The 24,158-nt window shown below is 43.7% G+C and overlaps 1 protein-coding gene across 1 annotated transcript in view; it reads right to left on the minus strand.

Moving 5' to 3' along the window:
* Positions 1–24,158, minus strand: part of GARRE1 (granule associated Rac and RHOG effector 1) — a 101,937-nt gene that overhangs the window by 57,113 nt on the left and 20,666 nt on the right. The window lies entirely within an intron of this gene.

Raw genomic sequence — 24,158 nt, forward strand, 5'->3', positions numbered from 1 at the left:
TCTTTAATAAATAATATCTTCTAAACTGCTAACTTTGGGATCAGCAGATAACCACTGGTTTCACTTCACTAGTGTCAGCAACAGTGAAGGGCTGTGCAATAGGCAGGGCTCTAAGGTTTCAACCCATCATGTTGTCAGGACATAAAAATGTTGTCAATTTAGCAAAACAATATTTATTAACTACACTTTTAACACAATATTTAACTCAATCCAATTAACTCAATATTTAAAGCAATACAGTCGCTGTTTTTCCCCCCAGAGTACAGTTGTGAATGTGATTATGTAGGGCTGCCACAAAATATACTATTGTTTTTCAGTGCAACTTCAACAGTCCCCATGCTATAAGGAGTAGCATTTGAGTTCTTCAACAAAGAACAAATATTCCTTTCTCTATGTGCCTAATTTAGTGTACACAAGCTGTGTTACTATATCAGAGATCAGTTTCCTTAAGAGCTAATCTTAAAATTAATTATTCTGCTTCAGTACCGAAATTCAACATTTCAATATGCACTGACTTCTGTTTTTAAGGAATTCTCCCAACAGGACTTTAAATGTCATGTGCTTAACTGGAAACTTTTAACTTGCTAGACAAGTTTAAGAGCCCTGGGGAAAACTTGATTAAATGTCAGTTTTCCTGATACCATATATATGCAGAGAGCAAGACAGCGTTAGTTATCAGTTTGTACGCAGGATACTGAAGAGTAAAATGCACTGCAGTATATTTGCCAGAATCCTGTAAGTGTTATTTATTTATTTGAAATGCATAACCAATAGCTATTTATTTTTCCCCAAAATTTAGGGGTTGTATTTGCTAAATTGCCCAGAATTTCAGAGTACAGCAGAAACGTCAAGAATTATCACACCCAGTATCTTAAAATAAAACTAGGAGAGACATTCAAAGATCATGGTAAAGATTGCATTATTTAAAAAAATATACAACATATAAAGAATAACATCTGAAATATAAAATACAGAACAAATGTGTGGTTATGCAGCATCTTTTTTATGTATTTTGCTCAGCTTTAAGTAAGAAAAACAGACTAATCACTAACTTTTTTTTAGGTCATTTCAGTCATATCTGCATGGGTTAGCTTAAATTTTAACATGACGTGTTTACACTTTGCTTTTCTGAACTGTTTTTTGTAGACAAGGAAGCAACAATCATGCTCAGGAAAAAGCTTGCCTCCAAGAAGGGAATTGAGTTATAATTTAAAATTGAAATTTCACAAAAGGAAATTGTTCATTCTTCTTGATTTCTTAAAATAGTATGGTCATGGGTATACCCAAGAGTGAAAATATTCAATCGTGAGAACATCTGAAATTCCTATCACTCTTAGGGTCTCAGCACTCCTTCAAGCCATACCATTTGTTATTCTTGACCTTGAGCATATATATTCACCATAATTAAATTTGCAACATAAATTCCACGAAGTGATCTTTCTTCTGCCTTTTCCCTCTTACTTTTCTTTGAACTTTAATGTGGTTTTCATTCTTTTCTCATGCTACTTTGAGTCCATGAATCCAATGCAACTGAAAATCTGTAGCTCCACATTACAGCAGTTTGCACTGTATACTCAGCCAACTCTTGCCATTTGAGAGGGAACTCAAAGGATTTCATTATGTTGATGCAAGAACAGCACATTATCTGTCACATATGTAAATGTGTGGTTCCTTCTACATTTTGAAGACAATGGTGAAATTCAAGAAAAATCAGGTGGGGGAAGCTAGTCCCAGAAAAATCCTAAGTACTGTAAATCAAAATTATATTCTTTCATGTATGTTTTTATAGTAAGATGACTTTGCCTACATGACAATAATTACAATAGCATGTGAACCTATGCTACTAACACATGAACCTCTGGGTAGATACCAATGAACTAACAAAGTTATCTTTGGTAAAAATCTCAGTATTGTACAAAACATATAAAATACTGTTATAGCATTGATGGCATAGTTTTAAGAAACGTTATTTATTTAATAATATATTAAAAATGGTAATAACATTTTAATTTAACACTGTTAAAGTACAACCTGAGAAAGCTATAAGACAATATAGCTGAAGTAATACAGGTACTGATGACTGAATTTCCCCAAATTTGAACAGCATTTATAGGATCAGCTTTCCTTTTTATTTGCATGTAAAAAAATTATATGTACACGAGTTTTTCAATCCACCTGTACAAAAATTCCTATGCAACTACTCCATAGAAAGCCTCCATATAGCAAACTTGGCATTCTTGTTACAAACATGCAGTGCTAACCTTCTTGCTACAGTAGTTTAAAGCAAGAAAACCAAAAACAGATTTACTCTCCAGTGTCACTACTACGCTGCCAGTTATTCAAACCAATGAAGATGGGAGATTTACAAAGACATAATCCCACTGACTTAAAAAAGAATGGAAGCTGGGTGCCTTGCATCCCTTTGGCTTGATATTCGCTCCATAAAGGCTTAAACAAAACAGGTTTGAGTTGAATATCCAACAGATATTGCCTCGGTTATTCATAACTCCACCCTAGCAGAGAAAGAAAAGCTAATTCTCTTCCTGTAAAAGTCCTGAATGTAGAAGAGTTTTGCTTTTGATGGTTAAACTGGATTAAGCCTGAGACTGATCTCACACTGCAGTCAAGCATGTTATCAATTTCCTTTCAGTGATTTCCACTTATTACACAAGTAAGAAGTTTATGGGCAAGTCTAGTGAAATGAGTGTGTTATTCAAGTGACATTCCAGGCTTTAAAAAAGACTCTGACTACTGTTCTAAAACTGTATATGAGGGTGTTCTCAATGAAGTCTATTATCCTCTCAATGCGTTGGCCATAACTCATACATAACGATGAGATAATTCAAGAGCTAAACTTTGGAAGTTTCTTAAGAAACCAATCACATTTCCCGAGGGTATGCTATATTTTTTAATCCTTATCTATAACACTTGTATCCCTCAGCTTATGAATGCATTTACTAGAACATAAAAAAAAAAACCATCACAAAACCCACAGGTCTGAAAGTAACTCAGATCAATTTACTCTTCAAAAGAACTGGTAAGGGGTAGAGGGGCGAGGGGAGGAGGAAGAGGGGAAGGACAGAGAATTCATTACTTTAGTTAGGAAAAACCTAAGCAAACCGAGCCTGCTATAAGGCCTACAGTTCAGCAAGCTACAAGAGGCCAAATACAAACATTCAGTTTCTACCAGACAGATTGCAGTTCTCCAGACAGAAACTCAAATTGTGCAGATGTTCAAGCTTTTTCCTCCCAGAGCAAAGATGGCTGCTCCAGGCATAGGCGCCTGGAGACTTTGGGTTTTGTCAGTAGGTCTCAGTGAGTAGAGCTTTTCTCTGCCCAGCCCCTGGCCTGACTACCCAAACCCCTAGAATCTCAGCTGTCCATTTCACTCTTTCCCTGGTTGGTCTGGTCCTCACTGAGTCTTGTCCTGGCTCCTCCATGGCTCCTTCACTCAGCCATCTTTGTCCCATGTCTCCACAAGTCGCACAGCTCCCTGCTGCTGTGCTCTCCCCTCTCCAGGGGAAGCCCAACCCTGGTCTGTCTTCCAGCTTGTTCTTAAATTTCCTGGCTGCCCCAGGCCAATGAGAGCAGGCTTCTCCTGGCACATGATGCCAGGCCTCCGGGAGAATGCCCCTCTCCCAGGCTCCGGACTCATCTTCTGGGGTACCGGTGGCCACATGGCTTGTGAGTACTTAGCACCTACTAATTTTTTTTTTTTTTTTTTTATATGGGTACTCAAGCCCCGGAGCACCCATGGAGTTGGTGCCAATGGCTCCAGGAGAAAAATGATCTGGGCACAACCAGGGTTAACTTGGTCCCAGGAAATTTTCTTCACACTTTCCCTTTGCTTAACTCCTTCCAGGGACCAGTAGGGGCACAGCTGTGGAAAAGGCTCCCATGTCTTTGACAGACTGGGGTCACTGGTCTATAGAAGGCATGGGTGGCAGCTGCTCCCCCTTCCTGCAGATGAGAGGAGTGGAGGAGCAGCCATCAGCCGCTTCCACCTGCTTCTCACAGCCACATGCCATGCGAAAATGCTCAATCTGCATGTGGCTCCTTCTGCTCCACTCCTGGGCATCAGGAGCTGAGTGCAGAAAGCACTGCTTCCTGCCTACTTCCCCTTGACCCCCACCTCAGCTGAGCAGCAGGGGCCGCAATTGAGAAGCTAGCGCGACTAGGCAAGCCAGGCTCTCAGCCCTGCTGTTTTCTCTTACCTCCCCCTCCATCACTTAGCTGAGCAGCAAGAGGCAGTGATTTAAGTCATAGGGGCTGGGAGCTGGACTCGGGGAAAGCCTCTGCACACCTGGCAACCAGCCCTTCCGGCTTCCCCTTACCATCCAGCTGACCCAGGGCAGCGCAGGGTGAAGCAAGCTGTTGTGCTGTGATGGTAAGCCTTGAGAGATTTGCTGCAGTGGTGAAACATGTCTACCTTGCCCCACACTATGCTGAGTAAGCCCAGAGCAATGCAGGGTGAAGCAGGCTGCTGTGCCCCTGTGGCAAGGCTCCTACAGCCTCACCATGGTGGACAAGTGGTCTCCCCCGTCCCTGCACTCCTCCAGGTTAGTCTGGAGAAGTACAAGAAGTGGGGCATTTTCCTGTGGGAAGAACCAGAAGGGTTCCCACCACTGAAGAATACCCCCCCTCCTGCCAATCAGTTTTTTCCTGAGGTGGAAACTCTCTCTGGCTTTCTGTGGCACCTGCTGCTTTTCAGCAGCTGTCAACCACGTCACAGCCTGCCCTCTACTTGGGCAGAAGAGAGGACAGGCTGTCAATTAACGGGTTCCTCCAGGACAGCAGACCTTGCCTATGAAGTTCTCCAGTTATGGGGCCTGGGGAACATCTATACAGGCCACCTCCTAGGCTATTTTTCTATGGAAAGAATTTTTTTCTGGAAGACGTGAACTTATGTACCTGGCTGGAGTCAAAGGGCTCCCAGTCAGACACACTAGACCAAATTCCATCTCATAAATCCTGTTTGTACCTGAAGTCATCATGCTAAGAGTCACAGAATTACTCAGACTTCACCCACTCACACCACCTCCCAGCATACACAGAGTATGCTGATATAACCAAGGGTGAGATGAAAAAGCAAAATCTTCAGAGTAGAAAAGTCAGTCTCCAAATCAGATGTATAGGAGTTGTTCCTTTTGCTTATCCCTTCCAAATGGGTTAGTAGTAGTTGAGAAACCAAATAAATTAGTATGGACATCCACAAATTATTTGCTCTGAATTAAATCTGTAGGCTGCTAGAAAATAAGTAAGTTAAAGGGAAGCACCCTTAAACAACAGCACTACTATGCTCCTTTTACACAAATAAAAGTAAACAATGCAAAGAAAGAGCCTCTACTGAAAAACCTCTTCTAGAAAGAAAAATCTGTATGTTTTGCACTTAATGGTTTTGATCTTTTGTTGTGCAACTGGATTCTCTTTTTCTATTTTTATCATTTCCCATGGTAAACATATGTATTAAAACTATAGATAAAAGGTAAATAGAGTCTCTATAAAATAGATACACTCTAATGTTTTGAAAAGGAAGTTAATATCAACATGTACCAGAAGTAAAATGGAACATATTAATGTTCAAGCAGCAAGTTTCAGCCCTATTTATTTGTTTACTGATGCTATTTCATTCTGCCTTCAATCCGAATTGTGCTGTCCTCTCTGTGTGAAAGTAAGTAGTTTCAGCAAAACTACAGTTACACTTTGTATCACAAAATAATGGAATTTCTGAATAAGTAATGCATGTATTTCTGAAGAGGTAGGTTGGCATAAAACTATGCTGTAGAGCCATTCAAAAATATAAAGAAAATGGTTTTCAAAAAATGTATACAGATAACAGAATCAAGTTTTAAAGGACTGGCTCTGTATTGTGCATTTGACAGCTATGGAATAAAATACATAAAGCAGTTCTGGGAACAGGATGCAGAACCCAGAACAGGACTACCTTACTGAGCCAGACCAAGGGGCCACTTGGTGGATGTAGGACCCCCCCCTCCCCCCACTTGCGCATCTCCGGTGAGTGTTTCAATTACTGGGCTACGCAGTAATTATTCCTCTCTCTTATTTTTTTAAACTAGCACTTTCTCTGGCCCCAGTAATCTTAAATTCCCATCTGCACTGTGGCCCAGCTTCAACAAGAGGGTAGGGTAGCCTTGCCTGAAACCTGGAAAGTTAAAGGTGCCAGTTAGAACCCAATAATCCAATTTAATGGGCATGTGTTCTCATGCATAAACCAGGGTGGGTTTGATTTAAATCAAATCAATTTAAAATCATAATTTAAATCACTGGTCAGAAAGCCTTAATTTAATCACTGTTTTCTACAAAAAGTGCATTCTTGTTGTTCGATATCCTTTACTCATTTAACTTCTTGAAACTTTACACTTTTAGAGAAAGGCAGGGACTTAACTGTGTGTACACAAACTTGAATGACAATAGGGCTGATGGGTGGGCAATCAGGTCCATTTTCTCTCATCTCCATATACTGCTGTTAACAAGAACCTTATTTCAGAAGACAACAGACTCTCCCTACGCCTGAAGAAGGACGTTTGTGCCTGAAAACTTGCAAAGAACAATTTTCCAATTATATAGTTGTTCTAATAAAACTATATATATATATATATATATATATATATATATATATATATATATATATATAAAATCACATCTATCCAAAGAATCTTGCCTGCCTATGATTTCTGGAGACACCCATCCACAGTTTGAGAAATGAAACTAAGCATCACAGAGACACTTAATGGGATCTTGAGCATTGAGTCCCATTGGGTAGAGTGGTTTTCTTTAATCTTATCTATAGAGGAGCTTCTGGGAACACCATAAGACTTGGCTTCTAACATAGTCCATGACCTGTTACGACCTATTTATAGAACTTCTTAAAAGGTTACATGAATATATTGTCTCATATACTATAATTAGAAGTTATAATCCCTATTCCATGATGAAATCTTTGAGCTTTAACATATCTTAAATTAAAACTATCTTTATACAAGTTTATTTTTTAAAGCATCTTAACAAAACAAATACAATTAAATAAAAACTATCTGATTTAAATAAAAAATGTTTGGTTTTTTTAATGGTGATTTTTATTCACCCTGTCCTAAGCTATGCAGTACCATACCCCACCCACCCCTCCACAAGTTTGCAAATGGAAGATGGTGGCTGGAGTGTGTGAAGCTCCAAGAAGCCAGGTAGAAGGGCACCTAGTTTATAAGGTTACAAATAAGCTTAGCCATGAGACAGGCACCAAGTGTCTCTGCACTGCCATGGTGGTGGCAGTTCTGGACATGCAAATTCTAAGGGCCCAGAGAATTTTCTGGCAAATATTTGGGAGCCTATGGCTAGGTACGGGGGTTTGAGTGTTGTACCACAGGACTTAGGCGCCATTTAGGCACTTTATTTCTTTTGTGGATCTGGGCTTTGGCAAGTCTCTCCATAACCCAAATATTAAGTCAACTCACTTTTGTGACTAGTTCATTTGTTCATATTCTGAAGTATGACAGTACTGAGAAATTATCATATGCCATAACAGCATTAGAAACTGCATTTCATAGACATTTGGTTTAAGACAATGCAAATAAAAGTAATTAGTGCCCTTACCCTTTAACAGACACAAGGAATACATACCACATTGCTTCTTTCTTGTGCTAAAATGTGTTACATTCATCTAGGCTAAGTACAGACAGTCAAAAAGCCTGAGGCTGAATCAATTCAATCTTTGCAGGTTAGTCTGAGCTACACTGAACCGATAAGCAAGTGAACAGACAGTCATGTTTGATTCCAGAAATGCAGCCACATGCCTGCAGTGGCCCAGGCCAGTAGCTTGGGGGGGGGGGGGGGGGGGGACGGACGACACGGACGGACGCTAGAGCACACCTCCCTCCTCAACTGGAGTAGACAGCTAAGGCCAAGGCTGGCCTGCCCACCCTGTAAGTGGGAGTTTGCAGGGAAGGTGTAAAGCATCCTGAGACACTGGGGAACTATGAGTTCACTTGAATCTTAAGGGGATCTGGGACAAAAAAAAAAAACAAACAAGCAAAACAAAAACAAAACAAAAACCGATTTAATCTAAATCAGTTAAGTCTGATACTACATTCATCCAGGTTTATCTTAAACCAGTTTCAGCCATTTTGAAAGTGGTTTATGTGCCATTAAATCTGTAACACAACAGAAGTTTAACTGTTTTCCGATCATTTATACTGGTTTATGTACAATTTCTCTCTTTAGCCCTAGAGTTTTACCATATTTATTGTGCTTGAAATAACAACTTGTATGTAATAACTGATCAGACGATAGGACCTGGAAGGCATGAGAATTCATGGCCAAATTTTGCAGTTTTTTCCATACTAAAAAAGATTAAATGATCCATTACATTTAACTTCAAACTGACAGAACAGGCTTCAGACCAAGCACTTGTAGAGCAGCAGAACAGTGAGGAAGGGGATCAAAGTGGCACTCAGGGAGGGTACAGGGTTAAATTTATGGCATGCCTGCCAAAAAGGCTGGCTCCAACTATTTTAGATTGTGCTCCATTAATGGCTAAAGAAAGCAAAAAAGAAAAATAACTCTTTATTTTAAAATGTTTATAACTCTTGCCAATAAGAATAATGATTTTTCTGTAGTGACTGGTCACAACTACAAAACAAAACAAAACAAAACAAAACGAGTTCCCATATAAAGGCTGTTGGTCTAACTGTACTGATGAGTCAGGGAGACAAAATTCATGAAGTATTATTAGTATTTCAAGTATATTACTGGGTTTGAAATACAGTTAAGTGCTTTCATATAGCTCTCTCAGTGTTAGATAGCCATGCAGTAAATGGTTTCATTTCATAGTTCTTGAGGAAGGCTGATCAACTGGTTATTATCCTACCAAACCACAAACATTCTCAAAAAGTCTCATTCAATTCAGTCAATGTACGAAAAGCATGGAATCAGTAACTCCAATAACAATGCTCCAAATCAACTTGGTTTAGAGCATGAGGAAGTTGTGGAGCATGAGAAAGTGCATGGAACATAAAGGAAGTCATCTAAGGAAACCATCAACCCCAAAACAGTAACATATAAACTCTTTAAATAAACTAAGAATATGTGACCCAGGTCTTTCATTTTACATTACACATGACCATCCCAAAAGTTAGACGTTGTTTTTTGACTGAAAAAAATAAAAAAATAAAAACAGAGCTCTCACAACTAGAACCAAAAGCCAGTACCATCCTCTTAATAAAAGGCTAATGGCCAAGTTACTCAAAGAATCCAAATTAAATATATTTTTTCTTCAAAACCAAATTAAGAAAATGTAAAGAAGAAATCTTCAAGACCTTTGCCCTGAGTTCCTGTGGACAGGAGTTCATTTCCATACTAACAGAAGCCCTACTTGGATCACAGATTTCCTTGATACTAAAGGATTAGAGGATTATATCTCAATTCTTCAAGTCAAAGCTTGCATACAGCAGGGAATACCATTGGCATAACTAGGGTGAGGTGACCCGGGCAACCAGCCTGGGCTCTGACTTGGGGAGTGAAGGGGAAGGGGCTGTTATTGCAGTCGCACAATCATACATGATGCAGCAGAGGTAACCAGAAGCTGCCCTGCATGTGGCAGCTGCTCCAGGCACCCGGCCATGTTGTTATTAGGGCTGCGCAAAATTTTGCTGAGTGTTTTGTTTTGAAGCTGTTTTGACACGTTTCGAGCTCAACACAGCAAAATCAAAACAAAACAAAAAGCATTGAAACAGCTTCAAAACAACATGAGGGCACTCGAAACATTTTGAAAGTTTCGAAACATTTCAAGTTTCAAAGCAGCCCAGTGGTGGGAGGCAGGGGAGAGCCAGAGCTGCGCTCCAAGTGGCTCCACAGCTTCATGTAGCTCAGCCCAGTGGGGAGCCCTGACTCTCCCCGCCTCCCGGCTGCGCTACAGTCAGCTCCGCCAGCCCCACGGAGCACAGCCCAGCAGCGGAGGCTAAGCACAGCGCCAGGTCTGCCCTCCTCCCGCTTCCGGGCTGCACTCCATGGGGCTGGCAGAGCTGATTGGAGCGCAACGCGAGCTCTGCCCACCTCCCACCATCAGGCTGCACTCCAATTGGCTTCATCAGCCCCATGGAGTGCAGCCTGGTGGCAAGAGGTGGGCAGAGCCGGCACTGCACTCTGATCAGCTCCGCCAGCCCCACAGAGAACAGCCCAGTGGCAGGAGGAGGGCAGAGATGGGGCTGCGCTCCACCTCCTGCCGCCAGGAGGAGGCTGCACCCATTGCTGGTCCCAGACAGCAGCAGCAGCTTCCTGTCTCCTCCCCCGGGAGGAGTCCGGCACAGCCCTGCAGCCCTCCCGGGGGTGCAAGCTCCAGATCTGCACCCCGGATGACAAGAGGCTCAGGCTGCCTCTCCCACCTGGGACCAGCGCTGGGTGCGAGCTGTGCCCAACCCCAGACAAGATTGCTGCTGCTGCAGCCTGAGCCTCCTCATCCAGCATGCAGATCTGGGGGCTTGTACTCCCAAGAGGGTTGCAAGGCTGTGTCAGACTCCTCCCAGGGGTACAGGCCCCCAGACCTGCACGCCAGATGAGAGGATCCCTAGGCAGCAGCAGCAATTTTCTCTGGTGTTGGGGGCAAACTGTGCCCAGCACTGGTCCCAGGCAACAGCGGCAGCTTCCTTTCATCCAGTGCACAAATCTGGGGGCCCACACCTCCAGAAAGAAGAGTCTGGCACAGCCCCGCAGCCCTCTTGAGGGTGCAAGCCCCTGGATCTGCGCACCGGATAAGAGAAGGCTGCCACTGCTGACAAGTGTCATGAGCAGGGATCCTGGTTCTCTGATAAAAAAATTCCCATTTTTGGGTTTAAAAAAAAAAGTAACCTAAAATCCACATTTTTCCATATTTAAAGTGAAACACCATTAATATACAGATGTATATTGTAGTGGCGTTTCATTTTAAATCACAGAAAAATGTGGATGGGGGGGGTGTTAAACTGAAAATTGGGGATTTTTTGCAGAGTTTTGCTTTGAAGAGTTTGAGGTGTAGTTTCCCAGAAACCTCTGCACCTATCTCCTTGAAACTTGGCAGGTGTCATTCCCTCAGAAGGGGTTACTAACCCTGCAATTTTCATCCAAATGAGGCAAGAAATGACAAAGTTTTAGGCATGTTTATGATTCCCCATTATAGCCTATGGGCGAAACAAGTTGAAACAGCGAAACAGTTTGGCTAAATGAAACAGGAAAGTGCTTTGAAACAGCGAAACGGATGTCAAAATGAAACAATGGTGTTTTGCACAGCCCTAGTTATGCCTCTAGGGAATACTATTTGCTCATGTTGTGCTTGGAGGCCCAGTTATGGTAAACTTGCAAAACTACTTTCTTGCAAAGGAATTTTCACGTAAACCCAGCTCCTGAGACAGTAGATATACTTAAATCCTTTCTGAACTACTGAACCCACAATAACAATCTAGGTAGTGGTAGAAGATGGAGAAAGTGATCTCTTTCCTGATTAATTCTAAACTGGCAGTCCAAACAAGAAAGAGTACAGAATGGTTTCTCCTTGCTAAAACCTAAATAAGGCTGAAAAAGCAATGAGTAATGAAACAAGCTACTGGTCTCAGCTTGGTGCCTATGAAGACATGGATCTGAGTACAAGGATTACAGAAAATAAATGGGTCAAATCCAAAATAAAAGATGGGGGTTTTGGGGGGGTTTTCACAGCAAAAAGCCTCCCCGTAGTCTATATAAGGTATGCACTTACTAATATCTGGTAAAAAGGTAGGAAAACTAATCATCAAGCAAAAATGATCACTATTTCCTCATTTTCCAATTATCCAACAAAATTTTTTTTGATAGAGTCAGCTATCACAGGGACTATGACATTGGTACTGATGGCTATGCAATTTGCAATATCATATTAGTCACATCTAAATATAAATGAGATCACTCTCCACAGTGGCCCCAATTCAGCATTGGATTTAAGACTGAATTTCTATTAAAGCCAATGGAATCTCTTACATGCTGAGTGCATCTACACGTGCAATTAATGCGACACAATAAACTCTGGAGCCAGTTCAGCCAGAGGAAACTACTTCTTGGTGCAGCAATCTACATGCGCACCCAGGACAGAAGCAATTTGAGCCGGGGAGGAGCAGGGCCCCACTGACTGGGCTGATGGTGCAATTTACAACCACAGTCAGCATCCACATGTGCATTTCAGCGCAGTAAAATTACTGTGCCGTAAGATAGTACCGCCCCGACTACTATCTTACAGTGGAGTTAATTAATTTACTGTGCCCTAATACCCGTGTACACGGTGTTGCTTTACTGCGGAGCTAATTAGTCTACTCCACAGTAAAGTGCATGCATAGACAGACGCATCCAAGTACCTTGCTGAATCAAGAACTGCACTTGTTCAGTAAAAATTAATGCCAGATATATTTCTCAATACCATCCACTGGGAAGTGAAACATTTAAATAGACAAACACCACTACATTTCTGCTATAATAAACATCTCACTTAAAACATAACTAATCACACCCATGCTTGTGAGCCAGCAGAGCTCAGAAGATTAAGCACTAAGCTCAGTCTCTGCACTTCAGCTTCCTCATGTGTACACACAGGAATGATGCCTACCTTTGCACATCCTTCCAATGCTAAGTAACTTTAATAGAAATGCTTCTCCTCAGAAACTGTTAATTTCTTTTAATGAATCTCTTCATTACACCAAACAAGAAATATCTTAAACAGCGAAGCAAGAAAATATGATTGTGTGGAACAAACAGCACAAGACAAGCACCAAAGTATTTAGCTTTGGTAAACTGTATAAATAAAGACAAAATGTGTGAAAGCAATTCCTTGAAGTTTGAGAAGCCCAAGTATTAACAGCACTGAAAGGCTAAGCAAAATCAGTTCTACATACTGCTGTAATGATCTTACTAAGGTCTGTGTTTTGATAACTGCACTTGCACTGAGGTCATAACACACTCTAAAAGTACCCCATTTACTGAAATGGGACCACTTAGAAAGCAAACTGCATTCAATATGAGTGTCACAGTATGTGGTCCTAAGATATGTTCCAATGTACCCTGCAGATGCTGGAATCCCATCATCATTAAAATTGCATCACCTGTAACCTACCTGTAACTAAAAGAAGCAACTTGAAAATATTTAGAAACTTGTACAGAATTCCACAGAAATAATGAATGTTATCATTATTTTATACTTTCACAAAAACTGGACACAGCTGAGAATCTGAAATTAAAATGCATTATGCATGGAAACTAACCTAGTTTTATGAGATTCTGATGCCAATGTCTCTACAGCAGGGAGTCCTAAATTCACCTCTCTGGTAGGGGATCCTGAAGTCCTGCCCTTGAAAGGCCTTTTCAAAAGGACAGCCCTGGGTGGCAGGCTGCATCAAATGGCCTCTCAGGACACACTTTGCAAAACTCTGCCCTATGGGATACATGTAAAGTGATGAATTTGCCAGAAGTATTTATACTGACAGTGACACTTTGGTCTTACTTTCTGACTTTTATTAAAAGTAAAAGGTTTTGAACTGAACACTGGAAATCAAGGAAGATAACAACAGTTAAGGCAGCACTTTAAAATACTTACTATTAACATGAACTGAACAAATCAGAAGACTGGTCTAATAATTTTTCTTCTAGCACATAGGAGGTACATGGCTGAGCACTAGTCATCCAAAACTGTACCTATACCAGGTGACATACACAGCACTGTTTTTATATTTCACTGCATCCCAATCAGATACTAAAATCTGATGTTTCTTTAAGCTGTGTAAAACATATTATTTCTGATGCCAGTTGGTACAAATAATTGTCAAAATCTATGTGCAAATTATTCACTTCCTTTTTATATTAAATAGTCATTTACATTTTAATTATAATTATGCCAGAATTTTAGATAATTCACGTATTTTATCATTTTCCTCTTCTTTTTTTTTTTTTTTTTAAGTCAGCCCTCAGAACCACCACATTTTCATCAGGTATGTCTTACGCCTAGTTCAATAGGAGCTCTATATTCTGAAATTAGCACATACTTTTTTTAGTTCTAAAAATAAAAAGAGGAAAACATTGTATCAGGAAAACTCTGACCTCGGCACATACCTTGGCCAATGGCCTCATGACAGTTGTGAAACATGAGCTTCTTCTCCTCAAGCTAAACACAGAGATTCATGTCTCCATGCTGCAACTCTTGTGTTTTGACAAGCAGACTTTCCAAATAGTTTATAGGCTTACTCTATTCGAGTGAACAGTTAGGAGTTTTGCCTGGGAGACAAGCCATGTTCTATACCAGAAGGATAGGGACATGGTGATTAGGTGCTTCACATCATCTTGTTAATATGGTAATATTCTGTTTATCAGAAAAACCGTAATCATGACAATATAAAATGAATGAGAAGCATATTTTGACATCAGATGAACATATTACTTTATATATGCTCATGTATCAAAACCAAAACACAAATGCAGAATATAGTACTATTGCAAGTGGCAAATTCATAAATAATAGCAATAGATTGACTAATATGGTTAACTAAAATTTCAAAGTAGTTATTTGAACTAATTCAGAGAACTTTTCAGAATCATGTAGTGTCTTCATGTGGGGGACAATCTGTTTGCTTACACTAAACTGCCTAGCATTGTTTTTTTGCAACTAAAGATACAACTGACTGACAAATAATTTAAGAATTTAAGATTACAGGGATTAAAACCTTGAACAAATAGTATACATTTCCTCTCAACCATTCTTCATTTTTCATTACAAGAAAACTGCTTGCTTCTCCCCAAAAAGAGCTAGAATTTAAAAAGTGTTACATTAGACACAGTGGAGATTTTGAAAATAAGCTTTATTTCAACCCATATAATGGTCCCTCCAGATTCCAATTACAGAACAAAATAAAAATGGAAAATCTAGTCATCAACATATTATTTTGCAATACCATCATGTCTCCCTTCAAAAATCCCTAAAGCTTTGTGCTCATCTGATCCCTCTGCCTGCTTTCCAGCAGATAACTAAAATATCCTCTAAGAGCTGCTCAAATTTCTGCAAACATGACTGACGGTATAAATAAATAAAAAGAGAGAGAGAGAGAGAGAGAGGGGAGAGGCTTGTCTTTTGACTTTTTAAATCTTTATTATAAAATTATTAAAAACAAAAATGCACAAGTGCAAAAATATGACAGTGCAAAAGTGTGTGCCTCTCCTAGGGGCCGAGGACAAAAGTTGTCAGCAACAAGTACAGCATATCACCAGGGACAGCACCCCTGCCCCCGCATGCCCTTCATGGGGTTACACATTAAGGACTAGCTGTCCCTTTTTCACCTTGCAGAGTGTCCCCTGGATGGCCCAGCATAGCTACAAACTATTCTACGTTTTGTTGCAAAGTGAAGTGTCCAAACTCAAATGTAATACACACCCAGAAAGAGAAAGGACTTAGAGAGCATCAGAGCCAGCCCTTGCAAGCTGGTTTCTTCAGCTTTGCAAGGTCACCATCTTGGCCTGGCCCAACAGGAAACTGGCCCGGCAGATCATGCTCTCTTCATTTGCTTGCTACAGGAAAGAGAAAATGTAGACAGTCTCAAGTCCAAGTCCACTATACCAAAGGCGGCACCAGGGGAGCAAAGAGTGGCCGCGGGGGGAGGGAGGGGGTGTGTAAAAAAAGGCAGTCAGTGTCTTCCACTTCATCCTTGCAGAAAAGGCAGGCCACTGTTGCCACCAGGTCTAAATGGAGGACAAAGGTATCCACAGTAGAGCCCCGTGCAGTAGACACTGGAGGTCTCCAGTTCTCTTGGCAATGGGCAGCTTGTACAGGGCTCGTCAGGCCAGGCTGGCTCACTCTGGTGTAGCTGCCACTTGGTGCCTTCTCCAGGTCATATTGCAGGTTGTGAGGACATGGGCATGACACACTTTGACTGTCCACATGCAAATGCCTTTCCAGGCACTTTCAAAGCAGATCCCATGACTGTTGCCGTTGAGCACAGGAAGGGACACAGGGTACTGGCCTGCCACTCATCACTGTCCACGGTCAGAGAAATAAGCAGTGACAGAGAAGTCTGTCCAGTGAGCTGCAATTGGGAGATGGGGGTGTTTGGAGGTGGTCCTCCAGAGCAGCAGATGTGTCTGTGGGGTGGGTAGCTTTCACTTCAGCCAAGAGACATAAAGCACAGCATACAGAGTGCTGGCTGAGAGCTTTTGTTGAGAGCCAAGTGGATCTGGCTGAGGCAAGGAGGTGGTTCAGCTTGATGATGGATGACTGGACCAAGAAAGCAATGAGATTTCCATAGGTGAGACTCAGTGCCCCTTGATGCCACACCCAGTTACGTACCAGGGCTCCTGCAGTACGTCTGGAAAATGCAGGCACCTGCCTTGGGGTTTCAGTCAGAAGTAGGCCTGTAGAAGGGTGGAAGGCTTGCTGGCATAGCTAAGGTTGCCGCAGAGTGTGGAGCAGTGGCTCAATGGTAGGGCCTAGAGCACTGGCCAGATGCTCCTGCATACAGGGAATGGGGCACATAGTTCTTCAAATTCCTTATTATGAATATAATAAGGAGGCTAGAGATGTCCCAGTACAGCAGCCAGATGGCTGAAGCGAAGACAGGCCAAAAACCAAAGGGCTCCAGAGTATATAATAAGTTGTCACACTAGCGTGTCACACAGCAGAAACAGGCAGTCCTGGATGGTTCTGCCAGGCCTGCAGTTGCTCTGTTTGAGGCCTGTAACCCAGGCTATGACCATTTTGAGCCAGCTGGCCAGGGTTTTGATTAGGTTTTGTAATGAGCACCCAGGAGCGATACCAGTAGCCAATTCTTAAGGTCACTGAGATCCCCTTTCTTGGACAGCAACATGAGGACGGCTCACCAGCAGCTGACCAGTAGGATGACATCTTTGAGGCTCCCCTGGAAAGTGCAGGTCTTGGCCAAGGAGAGGCCAGAAAGTCTTACAGAATTTAATGGGCAATCTGTCAAGGCCTGTGGCGAGGCCTTCAATGTAGCAGTTGGCTCTGACAAGGACAGATCCTGTTCAAGCTTGTCCGTTTCAGATGTGGAGAGCTTGGGGAGGCCCTCATGCAAGTGTTGAATTGCTTCTGGGCAGACAGGCTCAGCCGCAAACAGCTCCACATAGAAGCTAATAGTACACGCTCAGATCTCAGCAGGGTCTGTGGGCATTTGGCCCAATGGGGTCTTAAAGTGGCCAACGATCTCTTGTTTTGTGCAGTTTCTCTAGGTTCAAAAAGAACCAGGTCAAGGCATCAGCTTCTGTGAGTTTTTAGAAGTGGGCTTGAGTTTAGGCACCCCATGCTACACCCCCTACCAGTTCTCTCAAACGCTTTTTTTCTGGAGCTTGAGACTCATACAGCCCAGGGTCATTACTGGGATCCCTCAGGGAAACCTCAAATTCCAGAGGGAAAGAGAGAATAAAAGTTAAGTGTTACAAAGCAAAGGACACTCTTAGCATTCTTGAGCAAAACCTGGTTTTTTGAAGAGCTTCATTACATGCTTCCCATAAATGAGGTAAATTAAATCTTAGAGACGTCAGTAAGTACCGTCTCCTATTAATAGTTTCAGAAATACTGTTTTCTATTTTACACCGTGGCATTGTTATCCTTTGCCCACACTGTGTGCACCAAGCTGTGCTGTTCCATGTGAAGTTAAACACACTGGTTTATGGTGCTAGAAGAACTTTAATTTTATTTATCAATAATTATTTAAGCACCTAAATGGTATCTTCACGTTTTTACTAACTTATGTTTTGATCATTTTCTTTTTAGGAGCAATCTGTTTACATGTTCTCTGTTGTTTTGATTCAAATTATTTTCTTGAGTTTAAAAACAAGGTAAATGTTACATTGATAACTAAACAGTATTTAAACAAGTCTCATTTTCAGAGAAACATGGAAGCCATACTTTAACAATGAAATCTCCTGGTCATTTTTATAAAAGACTAAACTTAGATTGTAGTAAAATGAGAATTATTTTCCATAATTAGTACAGATCCTAATAAGGAATATGAAGAACTTGAAAGTACAGTATTTATTATAAACAGCTGTTTGCCTACAAAAGCATACATGGAATTCAGCTGACATGTCTAAGAAGTATGCATAGCTTTTCTAGCTTTAAGCTGTAAGCTACTGCATAAAGTACTGGGGATGGAAATACATCCAGCCATCATTAAACCACCACTCAGAACATTGCTAGTGGTTTTTGGTTTTTAAACAAATTAAAACTATTCTAGAAGTCAAAGTCAATACGTAGTGTTTCATTTGCCTTCCACTGAACTCCCCAAATACTTAACTAGAAAATTATAAAATATTTACAGGTAGTAGCTCACTATGTCTAAAAGTTAATTAGTTTTCTTTCCTAGCTGTTGTAATTTCACAATTCTAATATAATAAAGGGCTTAGTCCGTCTGTCTGTGTGTCTGTAACATAGACTTTTGGCCAACTGTGCATGCACCACTGAGAGGGTGGGCAGCAACTGGCTACACGGGCTCAAGTTTGAGCTGCTACTGGGGAAGTTTGTGGCCTGAGGGTGAAGCGGGGTTCACGATGGTAGTGCCGCCCCGCCATCCAATCCCCACTGCCCCCCAGAGTAGCTGGCAGGGAGAGGGAGGTGGTAGGCAGGAAGGGAGGGAGGGGAGCAGGGCAGGGGGGAGGTGAAGTCAGGGGGTCACAGCAGCAGCTGTTGCCAGGGCCAAGCAGTGGGAAGGGAGGGAGCAGAAAAGAGCCCCAACAACAGCCGGCAGGGAGGGGAAGGCAGCAAGAAGGGAGGGAGGCTGCATAGGCCCAGGTGGACATGGGGCAGGGGGAGGCAAAGGAGGGGTAATGGTGGCAACTGTTGTCAGGGCCAGGTGGCAGGGAAGGAAAGAAGGGAGAGAGGGAGGGAAGTGGGGACAGGAGTGGAGAGGAAAGGAGAGGACCCTGCCCTGACCTGCCCTGCCAACAGCTGGCAGGGAGGGGGAGGCGAGGCAGGAGGAGGCCCTGCTGTGAGGCAGAGGCAGAGGCAGAGGCGGGGGGAGAAGCCCCTGCATCGCAGGCTGGAGGAGGCAGCAGTGGCTGGCCCCAAAACGTTGGGGGGGCGGAGGGGGGAAATGGGACATGTAAGCACTCCCTGAAATCCATCATTCTTGATGGGCAATTAGCAAGTAAATAATAAAAAGAATAATGTAAACAGACAGACCACAATGATACTTACTTAATAAGCTGCTACAAAATATTTTGTTTTTTCCTCGTTGGATGTGTGGTCCATACATTAGTTACCCACTACCTCAAGACAGGCTTTTCTATAGCACAAACTACCATAGTATCTGAGTGCTTCACAAACATTAATAAATTCATTTTCATAACACCTCAGTCAGAGAGCTCAGATAGAGATTCTAGTCACAAATGTCTACTAGTTTTGAGGTACTTAGCACCTGATTTTAGAATACTTAGTATTATAAGGCACTTAATAGCTTCAGACTACTGGTCCCACTGATTCTGGTTGAAGCTCTGTGTAAATAGCCTCTGCAAACCAGACCCAAGCTCTTAGTTTTCCATCCAGAGAATGAGAAACACACAGTTAATGATCGCTTGTGAAAAGTCTGATGTCTGAAGTTTTAGCGTCCTGCCTAGCTTCACACAAGGATCCTGTGACAGCAGAAAGAACATAGTAGAATTCTCCATGGCAGCATTAAACCGTCTGAACCACAATACCAGTCTGCCTGCAGCCCCCTCCCCCTTCCACTCTGCATTTTCCAAATCCAGTCAAAAGAGAGGCAGCCTCCAGACAGCCTCCTGCAGCATACAACCCCGATTCATCCCCAAGCAGGATGGAGAATACATTGTGTGTCTGTGCAATTAAAGACTACATACAATGCATCAAAACTGATGGGCCAAATTAAGGTTTCCCAGGAAAACTTAAATCTTGCATTTCCAAATTTGAGGGCTTGTACTGGCAAACTAAAGAATGTTCTTTTAACACAGATTTTTCAAGTAATTTCCTGGGGTTCATAAAGAAAAAAAAAAAAATTAAAAGACCCCAGAAATTTCATCATAGCATCACGTAGCAGGATACTGATTGTTATACTTCCTGCACAGACCCCTGCCACTTAAGCTAACAAGAGTAACTGATAACCAGTATTGCAGGTTTTCTGTTTCTCTGCAGGAAAATGCGGATTTTCTCCTTTAAAAAAGAAAAATGCAGATTTTTCCACCTTAAAGGGAGAAAATTGTGGGAAATTGCAGGTCCAGCCTGCAAGGATCTGCTTGGGAGTGGGGGAAGAGCAACTAGAGGCAGGGGGCACTATGTGTATGTGTGCATGCACACAGGGCCAACATACAGCCTGGCAGGGTGGTGGGAACAGTCCTGGCAGCTGGATACAGGTAAGTCTATGGGGGTTGGAGGCCAGGGCGTGTGGAAGGGATGGGGGGTGGGGACATGCTGCCAGCGCTGGGAAAGGTGTCTGGGTACCAGGCTGCGGCAGGACAAGGGCTTAGACAGCACTGGGTGCAGCCAGAGAGCCCAGCTCTGCAGTTGCTAGTGGGGTCCTCCTGGAGGGGCCTGCCCCTCTAGCAGGAGAAGGGGGTGGGGGTCCCTCAGGGGCAGTGGGGAGCTGCATAGCCACTACCAATACCCTCAGGGTTGGGGCAGGCAGGAGACTGCCCAGAGTGGATGGGAAGAGTGGCCAGGCCACCTGGCGTAGTACAGGAATCCCAGCCTGGGTTAGGGTAGGCAGTGGAGTGCAAGGTGCCACAGGCATACCCTCCTCCTTCCAAGACATGCCAGGGCTGGACTCACTCCACTGCCACACGCATGAGCTGGAGCCACCGCACTCCAGCCCAAGCCTCTCACCCTCCTCCTGCTGCCCGTGGCATCACTTGGGACAGAGTCATACTCAGCTTCATGCTGCTGCTGTGAAGTGTGGTGCTGGTCCACCCCACTGCATACAGCCACAGCTCCAGCCCCAGTCTGTGGTGTGGGGCCATATGTGGTGCCCCAGCTGGAGCCTGCACTTTTTCATGAGATGCACTGCACACACCACCATCCTGTGAGTCTGCGTGGGGAAGGGGGCAAGGGGCTGCAGATTGGGAGTGAGAAGCATCAGCAGAGCTAGATGGGCTGGGGGGCTGTAGGTTAGGAGTGAGGGACAAAAGAAGGGATAGGGCACTGCAGGGCAGGAGTGAGGGACATTGGGAGAGGGGAGGGGAGGGGCTGCAGGTTGGGAGTGAGGAGTACTGTACTGGCAGGGCCAGGAGAAGTGGGAGACTGTGGGTCACAAGTGAGGGGCACCAGCAGGGCTGGGGAGGTGGGGTCTGTGGCTTGGAAGTGATGGGCAACTGCATGGGCAGGACACCTGTATATCAGGGCTGTTCAATGCCACATAGCAGTGGCGGGAGACGAGACACACGACACGGACAGCTGCACCTACACCCTAGGGAGAAAAGGGGGCAGGGGGAGCTCTGATTTTCCACAGTAAAAAAACCAAAATCAAACACCAAAATATATAGGAATTTAGAATCTATTTATTATAATGATTAAGGCACTGGTAAGCTTCCAAATTGCTTTAAAATTATTTATATATATCCATAAAGCATTGTGTTAACCTGGTACCTGTATATATATAGTGACATTTCATTTCAATTGTGGAAAAACACGTATTTTGGAGGTTATAATCAGTGAGTTTGGGGTTTTTAAACAGAGAAAAGTAGGATCCCTGCTGATAACCTCCTGACAGATGTGGAAAAAACAAACAAACAGTGCTTTACTGGAAGAAAATTGCATCAGTTTGAGTCTGCTCACCCAGCATCTATATAGCTCACGCACCTCCGTGAGACTTTTTGGCGATTTTACTTGATAGCTGACTCAATCAGCTACCAGATAAAAGCACCAGAAAGGCCCACTGAAACCCATGAGCTATACAGACACTGGGGAAAGCCAGGTCAAACTGACATGAGTCCTTTTCTGGCACGTGGTATGCTTGGCACCGGGGCATGCCAAACTGAAAGTAAAGTGCTGTTTTGTGTGTTCCCCCGCAATCTGTAAGCACCCTCTAGTGCAGTGTTTCCCAACCTTTTCCTCAGCATGACCCCATTTAAAACACTGGAAATCTTTTGCAACCCCAAAATGAGGCAGACAAGATCAATGCCCCCTTCCCCCGCAGATGACATGGCTCAAGTGGAGCCTGTGGCAGGCAGAGGATGCAGGCTGCCTGCTGCGGACTCGGGGCTCTCCACCCTCGCCATGGTGGTGTAATCAGCGTGGGGCTCCAGGCAGTGACACCGAGCCTCCCTGCCCTGCTCTGCCCTCCCATGCCAGGTCCAGCCCACTGGGCCTCGGAGGCCCCGCAAGGGGAGGGCAGCACGGCAGAGAGCCCCAAGCCTGCAGCAGGAGGCCCACATCCACCCCCATTCTGTGCACAGATCTGGCAGCCCCCAGTGCCCCCACATACCTCCCTCCCTGGGAGTGCATGCAGTGCTGGGGACCCAGCCCCCCCCCCCCCCCCACACAAGCTCCCCATGACTCCATCCTGCTCCCCCCGCCAGGCCCTGTATTCCTGCCCCAGCCCTGGGCCCCATGCACTGGCTTGGCTGAACAGCACTCTCAGCTCCAGCCCTGCCCCACTCCCTTCCTTCCTCACCATGAGGGCCTCAATCTGCCCTCCCCCCAACCCCCACAGACTTATCTAGAGGGAGCTGCAGGAGCTGCTCTCCAGGCTGCCTGGCTGCCACATGCATGTGAGCATGTGCACATGCACATGGCGCCCCTTGCCTGATCACCCTCCTCCCAGCCCCAAGGTTGGGAAACCCTGCTCTAGAGCAGATAAGAAAATCTGAGTCAACTCCATTGTTATCTACTGACAGCAAAGGAATGGCAGGACACAGCTATCCTGGGCTCTGTTTCAGATGGTGAAAGGGAATGTACTCCAGATGGCAGGAACTTCTGTCTCAAGCTTGTCCCCTTCTGCCTTATCCCCCTCTGAGCTGTTCCTATCCCACACTTCCTTCTACCTCTTCACTGGATTCTGGTCCCAATCCTTGTGTAAGTCTCCACCCCTCAGGGATCCAGTTCCAGTCTTGGTCTCTTTGTTCATCAGCCTCTAATCTAGTTCGGCCTCCCCAACACCACAGTTCTAGGCGTTGTTCTTCTACATACAAGTCAGACAACTTCATCTTCATCCTACCTAGCTGTTAATGAGGAAAAAGTCACTCAGAGTACAGGACAGGCCAACTCCATGGGTGCCTAAACATGAGTGCAGAAGCTGCCCTGGAATTCCAGATTAATTGAGTCCACTGGAACATGGCAATTACTATGTTCCAGCAGCCCTCCTGCATCTCGTGTATCAGCGTCACCGCACTTCAAAATGGCAGCAAGGGCACTTAAACTAAAGCTCATTCAACGAGCTTTAGTTCAAAATTGCAGCAGGGGCACTTGAAGTGTGGAGACGCTGATACATGAGACAGTGCAGCACTTTAATCAGAGTGGCTCTCGGAGCCGCTCTAATTAAAGCACTGCCCTCCCACCCCCAGAGCACATGTAAAAGTGCCCCATGGTTTCAGTTCCAGTGCCTACCCCCACCCCAACCCAGAGCAGCTGTTATGGGAAAAGCAAAGCCCTGTAGTCCTGGGCCGGTTCTGTGGACTGCATGTCCAGTCCCGTCACACCCAGAGCCTCTGAGGGGATGGTGCAAGCACAGTATTGTCAGCCCTGCCAGCAGAGGCCAAGTCCTTTGGTCTAGCTGTTTGAGACCACAACAGGAAATAGCATGCCCTATTCTTCTCCAGCCCACCTGATCTCCGCCCCTCCCACAGTGTATTCCTAACAACACAGGCCTTAGAAATGGTGGGAACCAACAACACTGTGAAGGCAACCAAGCCCTGAACCATATGCAGATAACATCTCTTCATATTAGTATACCTTTATTTCTGGCTGCAGATGTGTGACAAATTCTCTCTCCATAAATTCCGTAATAGGATACTTGTGCTATTATATTACATCTTACATTTTTCATAGGTTAGGCCATTTAACAATATGTGGTCTATAGATTAGACATTAGTGATTAGTGATACAAAAGCATCTGAGCATATTCTGTAAGCTTAAACTTATAATTATTATCAGAGCTTGCTTAAAATAAGATCTATTTTCCGCCTTGAAGTACATAACACCAGTATTACAAGGA

This window comes from Alligator mississippiensis, chromosome 10, assembly GCF_030867095.1.
Source record: "Alligator mississippiensis isolate rAllMis1 chromosome 10, rAllMis1, whole genome shotgun sequence".
NCBI classification, from domain to species: Eukaryota; Metazoa; Chordata; order Crocodylia; family Alligatoridae; genus Alligator; species Alligator mississippiensis.